A 25,779-nucleotide genomic window follows, 5' to 3' on the forward strand; every position below is an offset into this window, starting at 1 on the left:
CTCTCCAGACCCACAGTCTGGCCACTGGGTCAAGTGAGGTCATTGGTTATGCCTAGTCATCTACAGACTCCACTCCACTTTACTGTCGGCCATTCGTACGTGAGTGTGAATGTGCAGTTACTGCACAACCAACTAGGCTGCGTCGCTAATAACCATCTCAGGGCATGCAAGTGACAGAAATGAGAATGTCAAGGTCTGGTGTGGTTGGTAGCTACAGAAAATGATAGACAGATATGAGAACGAGAGAGAGAGCAAGATAGAGAGAGGGGGAGGACGAAGAGAGAGAGAGAGAGAGAGAGAGCTTGAGAGAGGGGGAGTTCCAAAGATAGAGAGAGATAGAATTGAGAGAGAGAGAGAGAGAGACGCTTAGTGTAGTGTTTACTGTACATTATTATGGTTTATTTCACTTTTGTTTATTATTGAATTAACTTGCTTTAGCAATGTTAACATATGTTTCCCATGCCAATAAAGCCCTTGAGTTGAGTTGATAGAGAGGAGAGAGAGAGAGAGAGAGAGAGAGAGAGAGAGAGAGAGAGAGAGAGTAACAATGTACTGAGCAAATGTCAAATTGGCTTTTTACCAAATTACTGTACGACAGACCACGTATTCACTCCTAATTGACAAACAAACAAACCAAAACAAATGCAAAGACTTCTCATGCATTTTTGATTTCAAAAAAACTTTTGACTCAATTTGGCATGAGGGTCGACTATACGAATTGATGGAAAGTGGTGTTGGGGGAAAAACACACAACCACTCCTAGCTATCCGTGACACTGACAGTAAATCTCAGTAAGACAAAAATAACGGTGTTCCAAAAAAAGGTCCAGTCGCCAGGACCACAAATACAAATTCCATCTAGACACGGTTGCCCTAGAGCATACAAAAAAACTATACATACCTCGGCCTAAACATCAGCGCCACTGGTAACTTCCACAAACCTGTGAACGATCTGAGAGACAAGGCAAGAAGGGCATTCTATGCCATCAAAAGGAACATAAAATTTGACATACCAATTAGGATCTGGCTAAAAATACTTGAATCAGTCATAGAACCCTTTGCCCTTTATGGCTGTGAGGTCTGGGGTCAAACACCAAAAATATCCTCAGTGTACAACGGTAAAATAACATATAATGCATGCAGAGAATAATTAGGCCGATACCCGCCAATTATCAGAATCCAGAAAAGAGCCGTTAAATTCTACAACCACCTAAAAGGAAGCGATTCCCAAACCTTCCATAACAAAGCCATCACCTACAGAGAGATGAACCTGGAGAAGAGCCCCCTAAGCAAGCTGGTCCTGGGGCTCTGGGGCTCAGTTCTTCACACACTATCCACAAAATGAGGTAGAAACTTAGCTGCACTTCCTAACCTCCTGCCAAATGTATGACCATATTAGAGACACATATTTCCCTCAGATTACAGACCCAGAAAGAATTTGAAAAACAAACCCAATTTTGATAAACTCCCATATCTATTGGGAGAAACACCACAGTGTGCCACCACAGCAGCAAGATTTGTGACCTGTTGCCACAATAAAATGCCAATCAGTGAAGAACAAACACCATTGTAAATACAACCCATGTTTATGCTTATTTATTTTCCCTTTTGTACTGTAACTATTTGCACATAATATGGCATTTGAAATGTCTTTATTCTTTTGGAACGTTTGTGAGTGTAATGTTTACCGTTTCAATTTGAATGTTTATTTCACTTTTGTTTATTATCTACTTCACTTGCTCTGGCAATGGTGACATATGTTTCCCATACCTATAAAGCCCCGAAAAGAGAGAGAGAGAGGAAGAAGAGACAGACCAAGAAAGATAGAGAATGACAAACAGATAGGAGAGAGAGATTTTGACAGATAAACGTGCCATTATCGCATCTCTGATTGACAGAATCCCGGCGCGCTGCGTTCAAACCTACTGATACGTTTTATACAGTCACACCCAAATATGGCAACTCATCAGATCGTCCCTCTTCTTTCTCCCTCTCTCTTTCTCTCCCTCTCTCGCTCTCGCTCCCTCTCTCTCTCTCTGGGCGCCCAAGTGGCGCCGCGGTCTAAGACACTGCATCTCAGTGCTAGAGGTGTCACTACAGTCCCTGGTTTGATTCCAGGCTGTGTCACAACCGGCCGTGATTGGGAGTGCCATAGGGCGGCGCACAATTGACCCGGCTTCGTCCAGGTCAGGGTTTGGCCGGGGTAGGACGTAATTGCAAATAAGAATTTGTTCTTATCGTACTTGCCTAAATAATGGTGAAAATAAATAAATAAAACTCTCTCTCCCTCTCTCATTTCTATATCCTCAGTACTCTCTTATTTTCCACTCTCTTTGCAGCTTTCTCTCCTCGTCTCCCCCTCTCTCTCTCCCTCCCCTCTCTCTCTCCCTCCCCTCTCTCTCCCTCCACTGACTTTCATTTCACTCTTTACCTCCTCTTCACCCTCATTGCTTTTCTCTCCAAATGTTCTCAGACTTTCAGGCTTTCTTCTCTCTCCCTTTTGCTCTCTCTGTCTCTCCTCTCTCGTCTCTCTGTTCTCTCTCTCCTCTCTCTTTCTTCACAAGCTGCCAGCTGGTCTGTTAGGACGTCATAGAGACCCGCGAAGACCGACTGATCTCAAGAAATTCACTCTAATATTGTGAAACGTGTCTAACACGTTACACAGCGCCATTACTGCTGAAGAGAGAGAGGGGGGGGGTGTAAAAACCCTCTATGAGCTGAAAAGCCATCAGAAGGAGACGGAAGAGAGGAAAGCGGTAGAGAGCAGCTTGTCTCACATAGATCTGTGCTTTGGAACACTAACTTACAAAATATGAAGCACACGAAAAGTCTACGTTTTAATCAGGGGTTTGTAGCTAGCCCAGTCCACATAAATACTGAATATACAGGCAAGCATATCTACTGAACGGCAGATACACACACACACACACACACACACACACACACACACACACACACACACACACACACACACACACACACACACACATACACACACACACACACACACACACACACACACACACACACACACACACACACACACACACACACACACACACACACACACACACATACACACACACACACAAATGAGGGAGCAGAGGTCATAGAATGTACCCACGTAAAGATAGCAGTAAATGGAGGAGAATGGGGAGAATCCTCACCAAGAGAGAGAGGTGTGTCTCAAAGTCATTTCCTCATCTTACACTGTAGAGAAGGTCAAAGCTGCCCATATTTTGCTAGACTTTTACTGCTCACAGCTGAGGGATCCATACAGTCCTTAATGGCCTTTGTATGTCAACACACAAAAGTAATGGCTCTGTCCCAAATGGCGCCCTATGCTCTATGTAGTGCACTACTTTAGACCAGGGCCCATAAGGCGTGCACTACAGTATACACGGAATGGGGTGCCATTTGGTGCGCAGCCAATGTCACATTCATTCATTAACACCCAACGTGACTGTAGAGTTACATGTAGGATTATATTTCCCTAAGTGTAATGATTCTCTCGGCGACCAGCCTTGTTCCATTTCTCCTCCACTACTGTTCTGTATCTGGGTATTAGCTTCCGTATCTGCCTCATATGTAGGGTAGTTTTGTTTTGTGTGACATTGATCAATGATGCATGGGTGCTAAAGATGTTGTAGAGGGAGGGAGGTAAACATATTGGGTGTTTTCTGTGAGGAACCTGGACAAAGACAAGAATGCATTATGGGGAATGTGGTGAGTGTATATATAGTCTCTGCCTGTAAATCCAATTGAAGCCGACACCCTCTTCATCTGAAGAATGCCTTGACACAAATATTCCGTTTTTTATTGAGATGTGACCTGACTCTGATTGACCATCATGTGAACACACACGTGATGGACTATTAGTGAGCCGACAGGCTAAAACAGTGAAATGAAACAGAACACGTAAGAATGTAAAGTGCTGATTGTTCAAGCTCCTGTGCAATATGTATTTTTTAACTCGTTAGAGGTCGCAGGGGAGGGACATTGGATCTTCTCCACCAATTATATTTTTCTTTTTTCGAGGAACGGCAAATAGAAAAAGAGTTAGAGAGATAGACCAGCCAGTCCCCTGAGAGAAAAACAAAACATTGGATTTGGGTAATGAGGCTGACAAGAACAGAAAATCTTTGACAAGCAATATTCAGTCATGCTGTGTACTGTTTAAACGACACTTTGAGATCTATTACACTGGCTCAAAGACAAAGGCCACGAGTGAGAGACATGTCAGAGGGAGGGAGGGGGGTAAAAGGCGATCTGATGTGGTGCAGGATATACGTGGGTAGCTTACATACCGGTAGGTATCCACAGTGGTAACCGTAACCATAGCGGGATGGTTGCGTCAGTGTGGGACCAGAACCCCCTGCAGCATCACGGCCATGCTACGCTGTCACACACACAAGCCTAATGAGACGCTGATCCTGGAGAGCACACACACATGCACCCACACACCTTTCTGGGTTATAGGCTTATTTTAGCAGCAGGCCACTGATTACATTACATATCTAAAATGCACAGGTTGAGATGAGGTCTGTGCTGTCCTTTCCCCCAATACTGCAGAGCACTGTGCGTGTGTATGTGTCTCACAGGTTGAGATGAGGTCTGTGCTGTCCTTTCCCCCAATGCTGCAGAGCACTGTGCGTGTGTATGTGTCTCACAGGTTGAGATGAGGTCTGTGCTGTCCTTTCCCCCAATACTGCAGAGCACTGTGCGTGTGTATGTGTCTCACAGGTTGAGATGAGGTCTGTGCTGTCCTTTCCCCCAATACTGCAGAGCACTGTGCGTGTGTATGTGTCTCACAGGTTGAGATGAGGTCTGTGCTGTCCTTTCCCCCAATACTGCAGAGCACTGTGCGTGTGTATGTGTCTCACAGGTTGAGATGAGGTCTGTGCTGTCCTTTCCCCCAATACTGCAGAGCACTGTGCGTGTGTATGTGTCTCACAGGTTGAGATGAGGTCTGTGCTGTCCTTTCCCCCAATACTGCAGAGCACTGTGCGTGTGTATGTGTCTCACAGGTTGAGATGAGGTCTGTGCTGTCCTTTCCCCCAATACTGCAGAGCACTGTGCGTGTGTATGTGTCTCACAGGTTGAGATGAGGTCTGTGCTGTCCTTTCCCCCAATACTGCAGAGCACTGTGCGTGTGTATGTGTCTCACAGGTTGAGATGAGGTCTGTGCTCTCTATTCCCCCAATACTGCAGAGTGGTTGCTGAGTGCCCTGGCACAAGGTGCACTCTTATAATTGTCTAGATGAATATCCTGCTGTTTGTATGGGATCCTCTGAAAAAGAGGAAAACATCGGTTGTGACAGTGGGAATATCCACTCTAAGCAGACAAGGACAGTACATCTCAAGATGCCGGAATATTGTCCTCTCTTCAGTTTGCTCCTCTATTCACGCACCTTGGTTGGGAAGTGAGGTAGATAAAAAAAGAGAAATTCGGTGACACATTATTCAACAATGAGCATTTCAGGGCATTGTTGTATTATTGAATAAGGTTAGGGGAATTATTTTCTAAAAGGGTTAAGTTTAGGTTTAGGAGTAGCGTTAGCTAGCATGCTAAGTAGTTGCAAAATAACTCAAAAGTAATAAGTAGTTAAAAAGTTGGTAATTAGCTAAAATTATAAAGTTGTCCGTGATGAGATTTGAACTCAAAACCACCCTACTTTCGACTTTGCCGTAGGCAACCATACGAAACGTAACATATCATACTAATTTGAGGCTCTCGGATCTACGCTTACTATGTTATGTCTAGTCTATGAGACCAGGCTGAAGATAGGGGTAACTAGTTGGGTGCCAGCAGTGTGACAGTCTAACGGATGATTATCTAGACAGACAGAGCCAGGTGGGAGAGGAGGAAGGGGATTGTGTGTCTGCCAAGGTGAGACGTGGACGACACTGAGTGTGTGTTCTGTTTCTGCCTCCCTCCCTCACTTTGTCTTGCTCCTTAATGAACCAAACTCAGCCCTTGAAATGTTTTTTTCCTTCTTTCTATTAACAGATGCTTGTGCATTGCTTGGAGATTCTACTTCGGAAAGCTTCGTGATATTGCCGTCTGACCGATCTGCCTGGCAGCGTTGTTTGTGCCGGGGCGCTTTTTTGATAAACACTAACTGAAATACATAAATGAGCAGATTAAAATCGTAATACTTTGAAATATTCAGAAATATGAGCTGCAGCTTCTCAAACTATGTGACATATACAAACAACACACACACACACACACACACACACACACACACACACACACACACACAGACACACACACAGACACACACACACACACACTAATATCCTTATTCTGCCTAAGAGGGAGCAGACAGTGGACTACTGCTCACCATTATAATAATGACTGCTTCATGGGATATCATTAGATCAGGTATAGATACACTGTATCATAGAGAACAGGGTGGCAGTGGATTAGAATTTTTGCTATCACTCCAGTACTAGCATGGGTCTAGCCACGGTACCCGTCTGTTTGTGCTATCGTGCCTACTCCTTGTCACTCATTGGCCTGAGAAGGATAGCAATGGGACCAGGTTAGCATAGGTCTATCTGGCATGTGGTCTAGACAAAGGGGTTGAGTGTGGTGTTCAACAGCATGGGTCTCAGAGCGTACACCAGACAAAGTCAACAAGCTGTGTGTGTCAAGCAAGCATGACGCCATGCCAGTGTCTCATCAACAAGAACAGAGAGCTTAGTCGATCAGACAATTGACGATCGAAAACCCGCAGAGTAGAACGCGAACAGCATTGCCTGGGATGTAGTCAGCAGAGTAAAGGTAGGGAATGACGAGAGACGAAGACAGAGAGCACAGAAGGAAGGGAAAGCATGGTGTGTGTGTGTGTCCCTCATTCTTAGATTGAATGGCTTGTTAGCAAACTACTTTGCCCCCATTTTACCACAGATGACGTAACACGTCTAAATGTGTCACTGAGAGTGACAGAGTGTGAACGAGAAAAAGAACAGAAATAGAACTGGTAAGGTGAAAAAAAGAGAGGGCAAGAAGACATGACAAGAACGAGTGGCAAGGTGAAAAGGAGGCAAAAATTAGATGGAGGAGGAGGAAGAGGAGAAGGGGAATCAGAAGAGAGAAGACAGTGTGTCGAGGGAGTCGGGTGTGGTGTAGAGAGAGAAGAGCAGAGGGTGGAGAGCAGAGGGAGGGGAGAGGAGAGCAGAGCAGAGGGCTTTGTGCTTTTGTGCAGGACCAGCTGTGGCCCTCTCTCTCTCTCTCTCTCTCTCTCTCATTTGAGTTGGTCGGAAAAAGGGATGGCTGAATGTTGTAATTATAGCACCACACAACACACTCCTCACAACTCAAGGTGTAATGGAAGGCTCCAGAACAGAACAAGGTATGATGATGACGAGCAGCAAGGCTTTGTTGCTTTACTAGCTCACATCTTCTTCTTATTGTCTTCTCTATGACTGTGGAGCAGAAATAGAAGTACTATTTCTGGCTCATGTCAGATATGGAGTTATTGTTACAGCCAAGTATTGACATGTAACCTTCAAACACTGGGGAGAGAGAGGATAATTTCTATTTTCAAACATTGGAGGAGAGAGAGGACATTTTCTTTTTTTCTTTACCTTTCTGTTCAGTATCTACACGGAGAGTGTATTGTTAATTTATGCCCACAGGCATACGCTTTTGAGTCCTTCAGCATCATGTTGTTATCGAGCCATCTATTATACATCTATTTATCAACAACATCCTATTTATCTACACCATCTCAGAAGTTGACCTTGGGGTCCCTCTCAAGGTCTCTTCCTCTGCCTTTCCCCTCCCCTCCCGTTCTCTTTCACTCTGCATCCCTCTCTTCCGTACCTCAGAGTAATGTGAAGACATACCCTCCTAGGCTTAGTAAAAGACGAAGAAGGGAGGGGAGATGAGGAGTGATGCAGACAGCTCTTATAGATCTATTTGGAGACACTTTTGCCGAGCCAATGTGTTTCATGTGTATCAAATAGAATTGAAACTTTGAAACTAACAAGGTATTTGAAGTGTCTGCTGTCCCCTTTACAGACGAAATGGAAGAAACTCTCCCATTTCCTGCTGATCAATAATACAGAACCCTGCCAGACTGAGAAAGAGACTTTAGAACGCCAGCTATAATGTTCAGCACAAACCTGGGTTCAAATAGTATTTTGTTTTAATTTTCAAATGCTTTCAAGGTTTCATTGAACTTGACTGGATCGCTAGATAGCAGGGTTTGTATTTCTGAGACTATTCCTTTGGTTTCATTACAACAGACAAGCCAAATCAAGCGTAGCTAAAATATTTGAAATAAATATGCTGTTTGAACCCAGGTCTAAACTCAGTCTGATGCATGCACTACATGCTCTAGTGCTGAGCGATTAACGTTTAATGATGCTTTTTGAGGTCGGTATCGGTTTCGATTATTTAAGCAATCGGGCCTAATAGCCATTAGTTATCACATGATAATCCCCGGATTCGAGGGCCTTATTGCTTTTATAAAACGGTTGCCAACATATTTATGAAACTATTAATTATATATTTTTTATGAAAAACATTATTTTAACAAGTAAATGTGTTTTTCCATTCTGAAGTTGCTAGCCAAGCGGGCTGGTTGCTGGTTATTTTCTGGTGCTTTGACCCAGTCGCTAATCATTCCATTCATTCGAAACTGCTATGCTTAGCAAATCATTGGCATGTAGCTAGCTGGCAGAGATGATATGATGATGAAAGACAAGAACTTCAATGAATAATGATTTAATAAATATCCAAAAGGCCTACATAGGCCGCACTGTGCTGGTTAATGAGTGTTTACGGTTTCCATGGTGAATTATTCGTTTCATGTTCATTCTTGGGCTAGCTAGCCTACTGGCACTGGAGAGGTGCGTTTGTAAAATGATACATTGTTGTACAGGTCGTAGAGGCAGACAGCTAGGTTTATACAGCTAGGTTTATACAGCTAGGTTTATACAGCTAGCTTTATACAGCTAGGTTTATACAGCTAGGTTTATACAGCTAGCTTTATACAGCTAGGTTTATACAGCTAGGTTTATACAGCTAGCTTTATACAGCTAGGTTTATACAGCTAGCTTTATACAGCTAGGTTTATACAGCTAGCTTTATACAGCTAGGTTATACAGCTAGGTTTATACAGCTAGGTTTATACAGCTAGGTTTATACAGCTAGGTTTATACAACTAGGTTTATACAGCTAGGTTTATACAGCTAGGTTTATACAGCTAGGTTATACAGCTAGGTTTATACAGCTAGGTTTATACAGCTAGGTTTATACAGCTAGGTTATACAACTAGGTTTATACAGCTAGGTTTATACAGCTAGGTTTATACAGCTAGGTTTATACAATCCAGTTGCATACCAAATAGTAGCATGGAAAAATAATGTGTAGATGCTTTTTTCTCTAGGGAGATGAAGCTTGTCAATACAGTGCCTTCGGAAAGTTTTCAGACCGACTGATTTTTACCCACATTTTGTTAAGTTACAGCCTTATTCTAAAATGGATTCAATCGTTTTTTTCCTCATCAATCTACACACAATAACCCATAATCACAAAGAAAAAAAAGAGGTTTTTTTAAATGTCTGCAAATGTATACACAAAAAATAACAAACTGAAATATCACATTTACATAAGTATTCAGACTCTTTATTCATTGTTTTGTTGAAGAACCTTTGGCAGTGATTACAACCTCGAGTCTTCTTGGGTATGACCCTACAAGCTTGGCACACCTGTACGTGGGGTGTTTCTCCCATTCTTCTCTGCAGTTCCTCTCAAGCTCTGTCAGGTTGGATGTGCAACGTCGCTGCACAGCTTTTTTCAGGTCTCTCCAGAGATGTTTGATTGGGTTCAAGTCTGGGCTCCGGCTGGGCCACTCAAGGACATTCAGAGACATGTCCCGAAGCCACTAATGCGTTGACCTTGGTTGTGTGCTTAGGGATGTTGTCCTTTTGGACGATGAACTTTCACCCCAGTCTGAGGTCTTGAGCACTCTGGAGCAGGTTTTAATCAAGGATCTCTCTATACTTTGCTCCATTCATCTTTCCCTCGATCCCTGCCACTGAAAAACATCCCCACATCATGATGCTGCCACCACCATGCTTCACTGTAGGAGTGGTGCCTGGTTTCCTCAAGACGTGACACTTGGCATTCAGGCCAAAGAGTTCAATTTTAGTTTCATTAGACCAGAGAATCTTGTTTCTCATGGTCTGAGAGTCCTTTAGGGGGCTTTTGGCAAACTCCAAGCGGGCTGTCATATGCCTTTTACTGAGGAGTGGCTTCCGTCTGGCCACTCTACCATAAAGGCCTGATTGGTGGAGTGCTGCAGAGATGGTTGTCCTTCTGGCCACTCTACCATAAAGGCCTGATTGGTGGAGTGCTGCAGAGGTGGTTGTCCTTCTGGAGCTTCTCCCATCGAGTTCTTGGTCACCACCCTGACCAAGGCCCTTCTCCCCGATTGCTCAGTTTGACCAGCAAGCCAGTTCTAAGAAGAGTTTTGGTGGTTCCAAACTTTTTCCATTTAAGAATGATGGAGGGCATTGTGTTCTTGAGGACCTTCAATGGTGCAGAAATTGTTTGGTAACGTTCCTCAGATCTGTGCCTCGACACAATCCTGTCTCTGAGTTCTACGGACAATTCCTTCGACCTAATGGCTTGGTTTTTTGGCTCTACATCAATAGAAAAAGTGGAAATTACTATGAAATAATACAAATATTGATGATATATTACTTTGTTTCATTCCTTAAAGTAATCATCTCCTCTCTGCTCAGGCTCCACATACTGTACTGTCTTGTAGTCATCCTATTTAGCTAGGCTAGCCTGCCTAAGAATGCTTCAGAGCTGTCTGGCTAAATCATTTGACTAGTTCCTAATAGTAGACAAGGCATACTTTCACGAACTGTTTCTATCCCCCTCGTTGTTGTGTTGTTTACATTCCTCTCTCATGCACCCTATGCAGTCTGTGTGTATCTAATATAACGTAGCAGGCATAAAAGAGTATCCTTCTCTGTCCGATCCCCCCAAAAAGTACAATGGATTGTAATTAATTACCATGTTTCTGCGCTGACCCAGGTTGAATATTTGCTTCATGAAAATGAGCTTCCCGCATAGTTCTTGACTTGATTTCTCTCTTGAATTATTTGATTTCTCTCGAGAGAAACGGAGTGTTGGGCTCACAAAAACAATACGAACTAAATGGATTTCAAGTAATTGAACCAACCTTGGTCATTTAGTTGTTTAATAACTCTCCCAAAAGAATACATCTCGGTTAATCGCTCAGCATTTGGGTTTGGATAGTATTGCCCTGTGTCAAAGCCAGAATAGGCTTCCGTTTCAAGACCTTTTACATTCAACAATGAAGTTAATCCAATCTTATTTGATCTCATCTTATCATTCTGCTTTGCCGAAGAAAAGCAGTTGAATCACGAGCTGCATGAAGTCAATTTCCCTATAACTTTAGATCTTGAATCTTTCACTTAATAACATAATTATGATCAGGGATGTATTGAAAAAGGGACAGATGGATGAAAGAGAATATTGAGAAGGAAAGAGGGAAACGGAGGAAGGTGAAATGAAGAGATGAAGGGATGAGTGGTATAGGAAAAGGTAGGTCAGTGGATGATTGGAGGATAGGAAGCCATAGAAAAACAACATACACTTAGTGACAGCTGGAGCATGTTACTAGACTCATACTTGCAACTCCATTATCTGATTCATGCTGCTAGTCCTACACACAACTCCATGATGTGCTGACAGTGGTCTTCCATAGTCTTTCATTTCACCTTCAGGGGGTCCTTGCATGTCTCCTCAGCCATCGGCTTTCTCTTCACGTCGCCAGGTCATTCTGCCATCTCCTAGGAGTGCCCCTCCTGCCTTTCTAACACATAAACACACACACACACACACACACACACACACACACACACACACACACACACACACACACACACACATACATACATTCGAGACAGACACACACATACGGACGAGTGAGAACACACACACAGACACAAATGTATGTATGTACACACACACATATCCGGACGCGAACACACATGCACACACACACACACACACACACCCACATGCACACACACTCACTTTACAAACACTCCAGGGATCTACAGTGGCAGCCCGCCACTGATTAATAGATTTCATCACAGGACATATGTGCTTGACCCTCTATTTTCAGGGGATCAGACATCGGCATGTAGCAGGCCATGTCAGAAAATCCTGTTCACACAAGACGGTGCAGATAGCTGCACAGAGCAGCTACCATAGAGGTCAGATAGAGAGATGGAAGGATCACTATCTCTACCGCTATCTGTCTCTTTCTTTCTTAATCTCTCCACCTCCATTCTGCCTCTCTCCATCTACCACTCTGTCTCTCTCCCTCTCCCACTCTTTCTCACGACCCCTCTCCGTCTCGCTCTCAGACACAGTCACGCACAATAACTCCCCCGCAACACACACACCACTGCTTTGATCGTAACGGCCTCCCTCTCCCCCTTCTCTCCGCCCTGTTATTTCGTTCTCTCTTTGTATTGAAATCCAATAGAGGAACAAGGACACACGGGGAGAGTGACACAGATTCTAGTAAATCAAGACTAGGTCCATTACAGACAAGCAGGAGGCTCTGCATTCTCTCCTTTACCTCTCCACCTCTCCTCTCTCGCCTCTCCCCTCCACCTCTCCCCTCTACCTATCCACACAACCAGGGATGATAACAATGAGGCTCACGTTACAGGAGGCCAGGAGACTTAGCCAAAGACGCATTATGTTTTTAGTGTGTGTGTGTGTGTGTGTGTGGAGATCCATATGGGATCGTCTGAGTGGACAGCCCTAAGTTTCTCTGTTGAGATCATCACTATGATTGATCCTGTCTGTATTTTCTTTCCTTGTGATTGAGCCAGCATGGAGCACCATGGCTACGGGAGAACTCCTAATGTTGGCTGCGGGGAAGAGGGGAGGAGGCTGCTGGACATAACACACTCACATCTTGTGACCAAACTAAACAAAGCTAAAAAGAAAGGATACTATCAGCACAAAACCGATAAAGTCAAGGGTGATGGAAAAACTTCTAATGTTACAATGGTCAGGAATTCTATTAAAACATGTCTGTCTCTTTTGTTGAATCAGAGGGTGTCACACCCTGTTCTGTTTCACCTACCTTTGTGCTTGGGCACCCCTCCAGGTGTCGCCCATCTTCACCATTATCCCCGGTGCATTTATACCTGTATTCTCTGTTTGTCTGATGCAAGTTCGCCTTGTCTCGTCAAGCCTACCAGCGTTTTTACCGTACTCCTGTTTTCTAGTTTCCCCGGTTTTGACCATTCTGCCTGCCCTGAGCCTGCCTGCCGTTCTGTACGTCTCGGACTCTGCCCTGGATTACTGATCTCTGTCTGTCCTGACCCAGAGCCTGAGCCTGCCTGCCTGCCATTCTGTACCTCTCGGACTCTGCTCTGGATTACTGATCTCTGTCTGCCCTGACCCTGAGCCTGACCCTGAGCCTGCCTGCCGTTCTGTACGTCTCGGACTCTGCTCTGGATTACTTACCTCTGTCTGCTCTGGACCTGTCGTCTGCCTGCCCCCTGTTTTGTAAACAAACTTTTATTTTGAACTGTCTGCATATGGGTCTTATCCTGAGGCGTGACAGAGGGTATAGTTATTATGAAACCACATGGCATTGCAAATGACTTTAATATTTTTAGAGGCAAAGTTGACATCTGGGGTTGCCTGTTTTGAAAACATGGTCTCTTTTTTGCTTTCTTGAGTAACTCAGCTCCAAAATGCAGGTGTTTCAGCTTAGCTCGGTGCTTTCTGTGGTGGTGGTGGGACAGCCAGGGGTTGGTAATGTTCTCTAGTTGCGATGTGATTGGCTCAGTATTCCGTCACTCATTGGGACACTAGGTCACCGCAAAATCTACGGGGAGAGCTCGAAAATTCAAGTCCCTTGGGTGCTGCCATAGATTTACATTAGGTGCCCATCCAAGAAGGCTCAAGGTCCATAGCTTTGATTGGACTGTCAACGTCATACTTTCAAAATCTTAGCTAGCAAGCTAGACAAGCAGTCATCGTCATGAATCAAGTCGACAATCTACTGGAAAATATTTTTCAAGGATTTTCATATGAAGAGAAATGTTAGATAAAACATATCGGTGCTCCACGGCCGTTGGACATTAACATTACTCAACAAGTTGGAAATCGCAAATTCAACAGTGAGTGTTTTGGAAGGAATCAGTGGATAACTGCAACCTTTGCAAGCAATCACTAGCCTGCTATTCAGTGGAGAGGGTGTGTGGTTCAAGTCTGGGTGTAAGGGTCTCTTTTCCAAGCTCAAAAGGATAAATGTTCACATGCAACACCATGAAAAGGCTGCATACATTGGCCATGCTGTCAATCCAGCATGACTTCTAATACATTCAAAACAACTGGAAACACGGAATTGGGAAATCTCAGACTTCAGTGAGTTCAATCCAACTCGGAATCGAGTCGGGAACTCTGGCCTGTTTCTAGAGCTACGACTTGAAGATCACTTATGTCATGATTCAACCTTTTTTTTCTCTCGAGTTCCCAGTTGTCTTGAAAGCACCAGAAATCCAGAGAATGCCATAATTTTACAAAGTTTGATGACAAAGTCTGCCCGCAAGAAGGACCGCCGTGCCACCTTCCTGTTCAAGTGAGCACAGCACAACAAGGTGAGTCCAAAAATGTCTTATCTGCTGCTGCATAAATGATGCAATATACCAGGACGATACACATACTGTAGCTAAGAAAGTAATACTAAGTGTATGTTGTGAAGTAAATGTGTAGAGTTATGGACTTGTTTACGTGCTGCTGTGTATTTTGTTGCTAACGTTACCTTGCTAACCTGCCAACATTACGGTTTTTACTTTTTAATTACCGTTTTATATTTTATATTTTCCTCCTTGCTCAACTGTTTTCCTTCAAGTTTTTCACCCCGGACGCTTTATCTGGACATGGTTCTACAGGACCTCCACCAGCCAAAGCTAAGTAGTAACATTAACATGATGCTTTATCTTGACATGGTTCATCAGGACCTTCACCAGCCAAAGCTAAGTAGTAACATTATTAACATGATGCTTTATCTGGACATGGTTCATCAGGACCTTCACCAGCCAAAGCTAAGTAGTAACATTAACATGATGCTTTATCTGGACATGGTTCTATAGGATCCTTCACCAGCCGAAGCTAAGTAGTAACATTAACATGATGCTTTATCTGGACATGGTTCATCAGGACCTCCACCAGCCGAAGCTAAGTAGTAACATTAACATGATGCTTTATCTGGACATGGTTCTACAGGACCTCCACCAGCCAAAGCTAAGTAGTAACATTAACATGATGCCTTCTAATTGTAGTCGCTGTACTCATAATATACAGAAAAACGATCGCCTTCTGGCGAGGATAGCCGTGCTGCAAGCCCAACTTCAGACGCAATCGTTAGGCAAGGGTAATTTCAGTGTAGGAAAGGATGAAACCGCGTCTGTGTCACCAATAAGATAGTAGTATAAATCCCCTCGCAGAGTCCCCGCAGCCGGACAATTTTCTCATGGCTTCTGGAAGGAAATGCTGTAGGAATGCTCAATCGATGTCGCTCGTTCAGCTGACAGAAACTTTCAACCGGTTATCCCCATTAAGCAGCGAGTCGGAGTCAGAGCTTTCTCTGGTCTCTCCTCCACCCGTTACGGGGACTGAGACGCCGAAGCCTCCCACCATTAGCTCTGACAAATTGAAAACCCTAGTCATTGGTGACTCCATTACCCGCATTATTGGACTTAGAATCATCCAGCGATCATATACTGTTTACCAGGGGGCAGGGCAACCGGTGTTAAGGCTAATCTGAAGATGGTGCTGGCTAAGGCTAAAACTGACGAGTGTAGAGAGTATAGGGATATTGTTATCCACATCGGCACCAATGATGTTAGGATGAAACAGTCAGAGGTCACCAAGTGCAACATAGCTTCATTGTGTAAATCAACTAGAAAGATGTCGGCATCGAGTAATTGTCTCTGGCCCCCTCCCAGTTAGGGGGAGTGATGAGCTCTACAGCAGAGTCTCAGCTCAATCGCTGGTTGAAAACTGTTTTCTGTCCCTCTCAAAAGATAGAATTGGTTGATAATTGGCCCTCTTTCTGGGACTCACCCACAAACAGGACCAAGCCTGGCCTGTTGAGGAGTGACGGACTCCATCCTGGCTGGGGGCATGCTCTCATCTTATCTATGAACATAGTCAGAGCCCTAACTCCTGTAGCGCCACAATTAGATACGGTGCAGGCCAGGCAGCAGGCTGTTGAGGAGTGACAGGGTATATCCTAGCTGGGGGCATGCTCTCATCTTATCTACGAACATAGTCAGGGCCCTAACTCCTGTAGCTCCACAATTAGATACGGTGCTGCTAGCCAGCCTGCCAGTTTAGTGGAGTCTGCCACTAGCACAGTCAGTGTAGTCAGCTCAGCTATCCCCATTGAGACCGTGTCTGTACCTCGATCTAGGTTGGGAAAAACTAAACATGGCGGTGTTCGCCTTAGCAATCTCACCGGAACAAAGACCTCCTCCCTTCCTGTCATTTTTGAAAGAGATTGTGATATCTCACATCTCAATATAGGGCTACTTAATGTTAGATCCCTCACTTCCAAGGCAGTTACAGTCAATGAACTAATCCCTGATCATAATCTTGATATGATTGGCCTGACTGAAACATGGCTTAAGCCGGATGAATTCACTGTGTTAAATGAGGCCTCACCTCGTGGTTACACTAGTGACCATATCCCCCGCGCATCCCGCAAAGGCGGAGGTGTTGCTAACATTTACGATACCAAATTTAAATTTACAAAAAAAAAACGACTGTGTTTTCGTCATTTGAGCTTCTAGTCATGAAATCTATGCAGCCTACTCAATCACTTTTTATAGCTACTATTTACAGGCCTCCTGGGCCGTATTGTCACGTGTGCTCCCTCTCTGGCCTCTAGGTCACCAGGCTGCTCGTTTATACCGCACACCTGTCACCAGCATTACGCACATTTGTGCATTATGACACTCACCTGGACTCCATCACCCCCTTGATTAACTGCCCTTTATATGTAACTCCCTTTGGTTTCTTCCCCAGTCGTCATTGTTTTTGTTTCTGTTTCACGTCAGTGCGCTGTTAATGTTTCTTATTCTGTTCATTTATTTATTTGTGTATTCACTCCCTGCGTACTCGTTACATGTATACAGCGTTCCTCACTGAGTTCCCTGAATTGCTATCGGACCTTGTAGTCATGACATATAATATTTACATTTTTGCTGACTTTAATATTCACACGGGTTTTCACTATATATTTTACCTCTTGGTGATGTCATTCATAAACATAATGTTAACTTTCACTGCTATGTGGACGATACATAGCTGTACATTTTGATGAAACATGGTGAATCCCCAAAATTGCCCTCCCTGGAAGCCTGTGTTTCAGACATAAGGAAGTGGATGGCGGCAAATGTTTTACTATTAAACTCAGACAAAATCGTGCTTCTACATCTGCATTGCTGTTTGGGGTTTTAAGCTGGGTTTCTGTATAGTACTTTGTGACATTGGCTGATGTAATAGGTCTTTATAAATTCATCTCAAATTAAACTTTGAAGGACCTCGGCGTTACTCTGGACCCTGATCTTTCTTTAGACGAACATATCAAGACTGTTTCAAGGACAGATTTTTTCCATCTTCGTAACATTGCAAAAATCAGAAACGTTCTGTCCAAAAATGATGCAGAAAAATGTATCCATGCTTTTGTCACTTCTAGATTAGACTACTTTCCAGCTACCTGGATAATGCACTAAATAAACTTCAGTTAGTGCTAAACACGGCTGCTAGAATCTTGACTAGAACCCAAAAATGTGATCAAATTACTCCAGTGCTAGCCTCTCTACACTGGCTTCCTGTTAAGGCAAGGGCTGATTTCAAGGTTTTACTGCTAACCTACAAAGCATTACATGGGCTTGCTCCTACCTATCTCTCTGATTTGGTCCTGCCGTACATACCTACACGTACGCTACGGTCACAAGACGCAGGCCTCCTTATTGTCCCTAGAATTTCTAAGCACACAGCTGGAGGCAGGGCTTTCTCCTATAGAGCTCCATTTTTATGCAATGGTCTGCCTATCCATGTGAGAGACGCAGACTCGGTCTCGACCTTTAAGTTTTTATTGAAGACTTCAGTAGGTCCTGATTGAGTGTAATCTGGCCCAGGGGTGTGAAGGTGAATGGAGAGGCACTGGAGCGACAACCCACCCTTGCTGTCTCTGCCTGGCCGGTTCCCCTCTCTCCACTGGGAATCTCTGCCTCTAACCCTATTATGGGGGCTGAATCACTGGCTTACTGGTGCTCTTCCATGCCGTCCCTAGGAGGGGTGCGTGACTTGAGTGGGTTGAGTCACTGACGTTTACTCCTGAGGTGTTGCACCCTCTACAACCACTGTGATTATTATTATTTGAACCTCCTGGTCATCTATGAACGTTTGAAGAACGTTTGAAGATCTTGTAGCTTCTACATCTGCATTGCTTGCTGTTTGGGGTTTTAGGCCGTGTTTTTGTATAGCACTTCGTGACATCGGCTGATGTAAAAAGGGCTTTATAAATACATTTGATTGATTGATAAACTGTTAGTAGTCCATGTGCCTTATAATTTGGTCCCTTTCCCCCTCATAACTTAGTCTACTGTTCTCACTAGATGGTGTACATGTAGCCTATAGCCTGTTTTAGAGACGTCATCATCGAACATTGTAAGAGCTTTCATTGTCTGCTTATATGCCCCCTTTATTTATCCTATGGTTCTGACTTGGTGTACAGGGAGAATATCGTAAGAACAGCCCATGTTCTGAATTCTGTCGCTGTACATTTCAAAAGTGCTGAACAAATAGTTATATTGACTATGTCCGTCTTAGCTCGCTCATTGTCTTCATCGAAATTATGGATTGCCTCTCATCCGCTTATCGTTCCCTTATGCCATAGTTTGTACATCTCAATTGTCAGTAAAAAACACATATTTTTAAGCAAGTCAGCCAGTTATGTTTTTTAAAAGGCAGTAAATTAACTCCATGGATTTCTGCATACATTAGTCATAAAATTTGATCTGATCTTTATCTTAGTCACAACAATAGACAAACACAGTGTGCTTAAACTAATAACACACAAATTATTGTATTTTTCTTGTCTATGTTGATTACATCATTTAAACATTCACAGTGTAGGTTGGAAAAGGTAAGTAAAACACTAGACTTTTCCAAAAGCTAATTGTCGGTAGTCAGCTATCCTGGATTCCAATCAATGAGACGAGATTGGAGATGTTGGTTAGAGCTGCCGTGCCCTATAAAAACACTCACAAAAGGTGTTTGAAGCATTGCCTGATGTGAACCATGCCTCAAACAAAAGAGATCTCAGAAGACTTAATATTAAGAATTGTTGCATAAAGCTGGAAAGGGTTACAAAGTATCTCTAAAAGCCTTGATGTTCATCAGTCCACTGTAAGACACATTGTCTATAAATGGCGAAAATTCAGCCCTGTTACAGCACTGCTACTCTCCCTAGGAGTGGCCATCCTGCAAAGTGAACTAACTGCAAGACCACAGTGCAGAATGCTCAATGAGGTTAAGAAGAATCCTAGAGTGTCAGCTAAAGATTTATAAAAATCTCTGGAACATGCTAAGATCTCTGTTGACGAGTCTAAGATACGTAAAACACTAAACAATAATGCTGTTCATGGGAGGATACCACTGCTGTCCAAAAAAACATTGCTGCATGTCTGAAGTTCGGATGTTCCACAACGCTTTTGGCAAAATATTCTGTGGACAGATTAAACTAAAGTTGAGTTGTTTGGAAGGAACACACAATACTATGTGTGGAGAATAAAAAGGCACAGCACACCAACATCAAAACCTCAGCCCAACTGTAAAGTATGGTGGAGGGAGCATCATGGTTTGGGGCTGCTTTGGGTGATGCAAAAGGACAACGACCCAAACAGCCGAATGGCTTCAACAGAAGAAAATACGCCTTCTGGAGTGGCCCAGAGTCCTGACCTCAACCCGATTTAAAATGCTGTGGCATGACCTCGAGAGTGATTCACACCAGACATCCTAAGAATATTGTTGAATTGAAACAGTTTTGTGAAGATGAATGGTCCAAAATTCCTTCTGACTGTTGTGCAGGTCTGATCCGCAACTACAGAAATCTTTGGTTGAGTTTATTGCTACCAAAGGAGGGTCAACTAGTTATTAAATGCAAGGGTTCACATACTTTTCCCACCCTACACTGTGAATGTTTACCCTGTGTGTTCAATAAAGACCTTAAAACATATAATTGTTTGTGTGTTATTAGTTTAAGCAGACTGTGTTTGTCTATTGTTGTGACAGACATCAGATCACATTTTATGACCAATGTATGCAGACATCCAGGTAATTCCAAAGGGTTCACATACTTTTTCTTGCCACTGTAGTTGTTCCTTTTGTCCAGGTGGGAAAGGGAAGTGTGGAGTGCAATATAGATTGTGTCATCTGTGGACCTGTTGGCTACAGATGTGAGTGCTACGGGGCATTAGTCATTTCGGCAAGTTACCTTGGCATTCTTGGACATGGGGACTATGGTGGTCTGCTTGAATCGTATGGATATTACAGACTAGGTCAGGGAGAGGTTGAAAATGTCAGTGAAGACACTTGCCAGCTGGTCAGAGTACTTGTCCTGGTAATCCTTCTGGTCCTGATGCCTTGTGAATGTTAGCCTGTTTAACGGTCTTACTCACATCAGCATCGGAGAGTGATCACACAGTTGCCCAGAACATTTGATGCTCTCATGCATGGTTCAGTGTTGCTTGCCTCGAAGTGAGCCAAGAAGGCATTTAGCTCGTCTGATAGGCTCGCGTCACTAGGCAGCTCACAGCTGGGTTTCCCTTTGTAATCTGTGATAGTTCGAAAGCTCTGCCACATCGGATGAGCGTCAAAGCCGGTATAGTAGGATTAGATCTTAGTCCTATATTTAGACTTTGCCTGTTTGATGGTTGGTCTAAGGGTGTAATAGAATATCTTATAACGGTTCGTCTGAGGGCGTAGCAGGATTTCTTATAAGCGTCCAGATTTGTGTCCAGCTCCTTGAAAGCATTAGCTGTAGCCTTTAGCTCAGTGAGGATGTTGCCTGTAATCCATGGCTTTTGGTTAGGGTACGTACTAGAGGTCGACCGATTATGATTTTCCAACGCCGATACCGTTACTGATTATTGGAGGACAAAAAAGCCGATACCGATTAATCGGCCGATTTAATATAAAAAAATGTGTATATATATATATATATACATATATACATATACACATATACATATACACATTCACATATACATACACATACACATATATATATACACATACACATATATACACATATATATACACATACATACACATATATATATATATATATATATATATATATATATATATATATATATATATATACACATACACATACATATATATACATAGGCGGGGCTCATCTGGCTGAGCATTTTCTTGTTTTCTTATGGCTATTTACAGCTCGTTGAGTGTGATCTTACCGCCAGCATTGGTCTGTGGTGGTAAATAGATAGCTACGAAAAATATACAGTACCAGTCAAAAGTTAGGGCACACCTACTCATTCAAGGGTTTTTCTTTATTTTTACTATTTTCTACATTAATAATAGTGAAGACATAAAAACTATGAAATAACACATATGGAATCATGTAGTAAGCAAAAAAGTGTTCAAAAAATATAAATATATTTTAGGTTTTAGATTCTTCAAAGTAGCCACACTTTGCCTTGATGACAGATTTGCACACATTGAGTGGCTGCTGCAACAAGACAGAGACCATAGCTCCTAGCTCCGGTATATTTATTTGCTTATCATGGCGTCATGGAAAGATTGCGCAAAGGTGACTTACATTCGTTCCTGGTGCTGGGCTTGATGTTGATGCCGCTGCAGATGTTTGTGGGATCGTACTGTTCAAATAGAACAGTTAGTTAGTTAGCTAGCTAATGGTTAGATACTCATGGTAAACTGTAGCCAACAAACGTTAGCTTGCAAAGACATTGCCAGATAGCAGCTAGCTAATTATATTGATTTGCTTTGGAATGTCTAGCCAGCGTATTATGAAAGCTAACTTGATTTTGGTTCAGATAAACAAATGTAGTTCGCTAGCTAGTTACCTCTGCTCGACTTCTTAGTAAGGTAATCAATGAAATGTTAGCCCAGCAGCCTGTGCTGCCTTGTAATTTGGACATCCAGGTACTGAGCACCACACCATGACTAAACTTCACAGTTGTTGTTGACACAAAAATAAAAATAATTGTCTTGTAGTGAGGAAATTCTCAAATTTTATGACACATATTATATGTTAATAACAAATTGATGGACATATACAGTGAACAGAACCAAAAAAACTGCGACATCTTCCATATAATTGAGGGGTATGAAGTGACCTTTCTAACAAGACTAGAGTGGACAGATTAGATTAAATCTAGATTATACCTAGATTCTGCTGCAGCCACACTGGAAACTCATCAGGACCTCATCCGATTCCATTCTTTCTCTCCGTCTACCTCATTTCCCTCGTTTGCATGTGTTAACTCTGAGGGGGCTATTAAGTGGCCACTTAATGGTGCTTTGTGATGAATGCAAGGGCCGGGAAAGAGAGGGCCGGGGTGAGAGAGTTCTGGCTGCTGCCCGCTCTGCTCTGTGTGATTAATGTGTGTCTGTAGCTCTAGCTGCCCACACACACCCGGATGGACGTGCACTCACACATGAATGAAGATTGCACACACACACTACTTACGTGCACACATGCACGCATAAACGGATGACACACACACACGCACACAGAGTACATGAGAGCTTTTGATACCTCCACTCGCCGTTCTGCCTGCCCTGACCTTGCCGTTCTGGACTCTTTGCACCCTCTCTGGATTACTGACCCTTGCCTGCCTTTGACCTGTCCTTTGCTTGCCCCTGTTTTTTAAAATAAACATTTGTTTCTTAGACACTGTCTGCATCTGGGTCATACCTAAAACGTGATACCATCAATCAGGCCTTTATGGGTCCACAGACGACGCAATCGCAATCCCACTGCCCTAACCCATCAGGGCAAGAGGAATACCTATGGGTCTTGACCCCGCCCTGTGCAACTGGGTCCTAGATTTCCTGACAGGCCACCCCCAGGTGGTGAGGGTAGGTAACAAGATCTCCACCCCACTGATCCTCAACACTGGGGCCTGACAAGGGTGCATTCTCAGCCCTCTCCTGTACTCCCTGTTCACCCATGACTGCATGGCCATGCACGCCTGCAACTCAATCATTAAGTTTGCAGACAACACTACAGTGGTAGGCTTGATTACTAACAACGACGAGACGGCCTACAGGGAGGAGGTGAGGGCCCTCGGAGTGTGGTGTCAGGAAAATAACCTCACACTCAACGTCAACAAAACAAAGGAGATGATCGTGGACTTCAGGAAACGGCAGAGGGAGCACCCCCCTATCCACATTGATGGGACAGTAGTGGAGAAGGTGGAAAGTTTTAAGTTCAACCTCAGGAGGCTGAAGAAATTTGTCTTGTCATCAAAAACACTCAAAATCTTTTACAGATACACAATCGAGAGCATCCTGTAGGCCTGTATCACCGCCTGGTACGGCAACAGCTAACCCCACAACCATAAGGCTCTCCAGAGGGTAGTGAGGTCTGCACAACGCATCACCGGGGGCAAACTACCTGCCCTCCAGGACACCTACACCACCCGATGTCACAGGAAGGCCAAAAAGATCATCAAGGACAACAACCACCCGAGCCACTGCCTTTTCACCCTGCTATCATCCAGAAGGCGAGGTCAGTACGGGTGCATCAAAGCTAGGACCGGGAGACTGAAAAACAGCTTCCATCTCAAGGCCATCAGACTGTTAAACAGCCATCACTAACATTGAGTGGCTGCTGCCAACACACTGACTCATCTCTAGCCACTTTAATAATGGAAAAATTGATGTAATAAATCTTTCACTAGCCACTTTAAACAATGCCACTTTATATAATGTTTACATACCCTACATTACTCATCTCATATGTAGATACTGTACTCTATACCATCTACTGCATCTTGCCTATGCCGTTCGGCCATCGCTCATTCATATATTTTATGTACATATTCTTATTCATCTCTTTACACTTGTGTGTATAAGGTAATTGTTGTGAAATTGAGAGGTCAGATGACTTGTTAGATATTACTGCATGGTCGGAACTAGAAGCACAAGCATTTTGCTACACTCACATTAACATCTGCTAACCATTTCTGCTAACCATTTCCCTACACTCGCATTAACATCTGCTAACCATGTGTATGTGACAATTAACATTTGATTTGATTCACGGTGGAGTGGCCAGACGGAAGCCATCCTCACTAAAAGGCACATGAAAGCCTGCTTGGAGTTTGCCAGAAGGCACCTAAAGGACTCTCAGACCATGAGAAACAAGATTCTCTTGTCTGATGAAACCAAGATTGAACTCTTTGGCTTGAATGCCAAGCATCACGTCTGGAGGAAACCAGGCACCGCTCATCACCTGGCCAATATCATCCCTGCGGTGAAGCATGATGGTGGGAGCATCATGCTATGGGGATGTTTTTCAGCAGCAGTGACTGGGAGACTAGTCAGGATCGATGAAAAGATGAACAGAGCAAGGAACAGAGAGATCCTTGATGAAAACCTGCTCCACAGCGCTCAGACTGGGGGCGAAGGTTCACCTTCCAACAGGACAATGACCCTAAACACACAGCCAATACATCACAGGAGTGGCTTCGGGACAAGTCTCTGAATGTCCTTGAGTGGCCCAGCCAGAGCCCGGACTTGAACCCGGTCGAAAATCTCTGGAGCTGAAAATTGCTATGCAGCGACACTCCCCATCCAACCTGACAGAGCTTGAGTGGATCTGCAGAGAAAAATGGGAGAAACTTCCCAAATACAGGTGTGCAAAACTTGTAGCAATCATACCCAAGAAGACTCTAGGCTGAACTCTTTGCCAAAGGTGCTTCAACAAAGTACTGAGTAAAGGGTCTGAATAATTATGTAAATGTGATATTTCAGTTTTTTTTATATACATTTGTAAAAATGTCTAAAAGCCGGTTTTTGCTTTTGTCATTACGAGGTATTGTGTGTAGATTGATGAGGGGAGAAAACAATTGAATCCATTTTAGAATAAGGCTGTAACGTAACAACATTTGGAGAAAGTGAATGGGTCTGAATATTTGAAATGATACACCAACTCTGTGTCATTATATTTTCTCATTAAGATTGTAACTATTTTCTACCAGTGAAATGCAGAAACACTCATATTTGAAACGATACACCAACTCTCTGTGTCATTATATTTTCTCATTAAGATTGTAACTAGTTTCTACCAGTGAAATGCAGAAACACTCATATTTTAAATGATACACCAACTCTCTGTGTCATTATATTTTCTCATTAAGATTGTAACTAGTTTCTACCAGTGAAATGCAGAAACACTCATATTTGAAATGATACACCAACTCTCTGTGTCATTATATTTTCTCATTAAGATTGTAACTAGTTTCTACCAGTGAAATGCAGAAACACTCATATTTTAAATGATACACCAACTCTCTGTGTCATTATATTTTCTCATTAAGATTCTAACTAGTTTCTACCAGTGAAATGCAGAAACACTCATATTTGTTCGTAGTGAGGAAATGCTCCAATTTTATGACG

Source organism: Oncorhynchus tshawytscha, linkage group LG20 (assembly GCF_018296145.1).
Source record: "Oncorhynchus tshawytscha isolate Ot180627B linkage group LG20, Otsh_v2.0, whole genome shotgun sequence".
Classification (NCBI taxonomy): domain Eukaryota; kingdom Metazoa; phylum Chordata; class Actinopteri; order Salmoniformes; family Salmonidae; genus Oncorhynchus; species Oncorhynchus tshawytscha.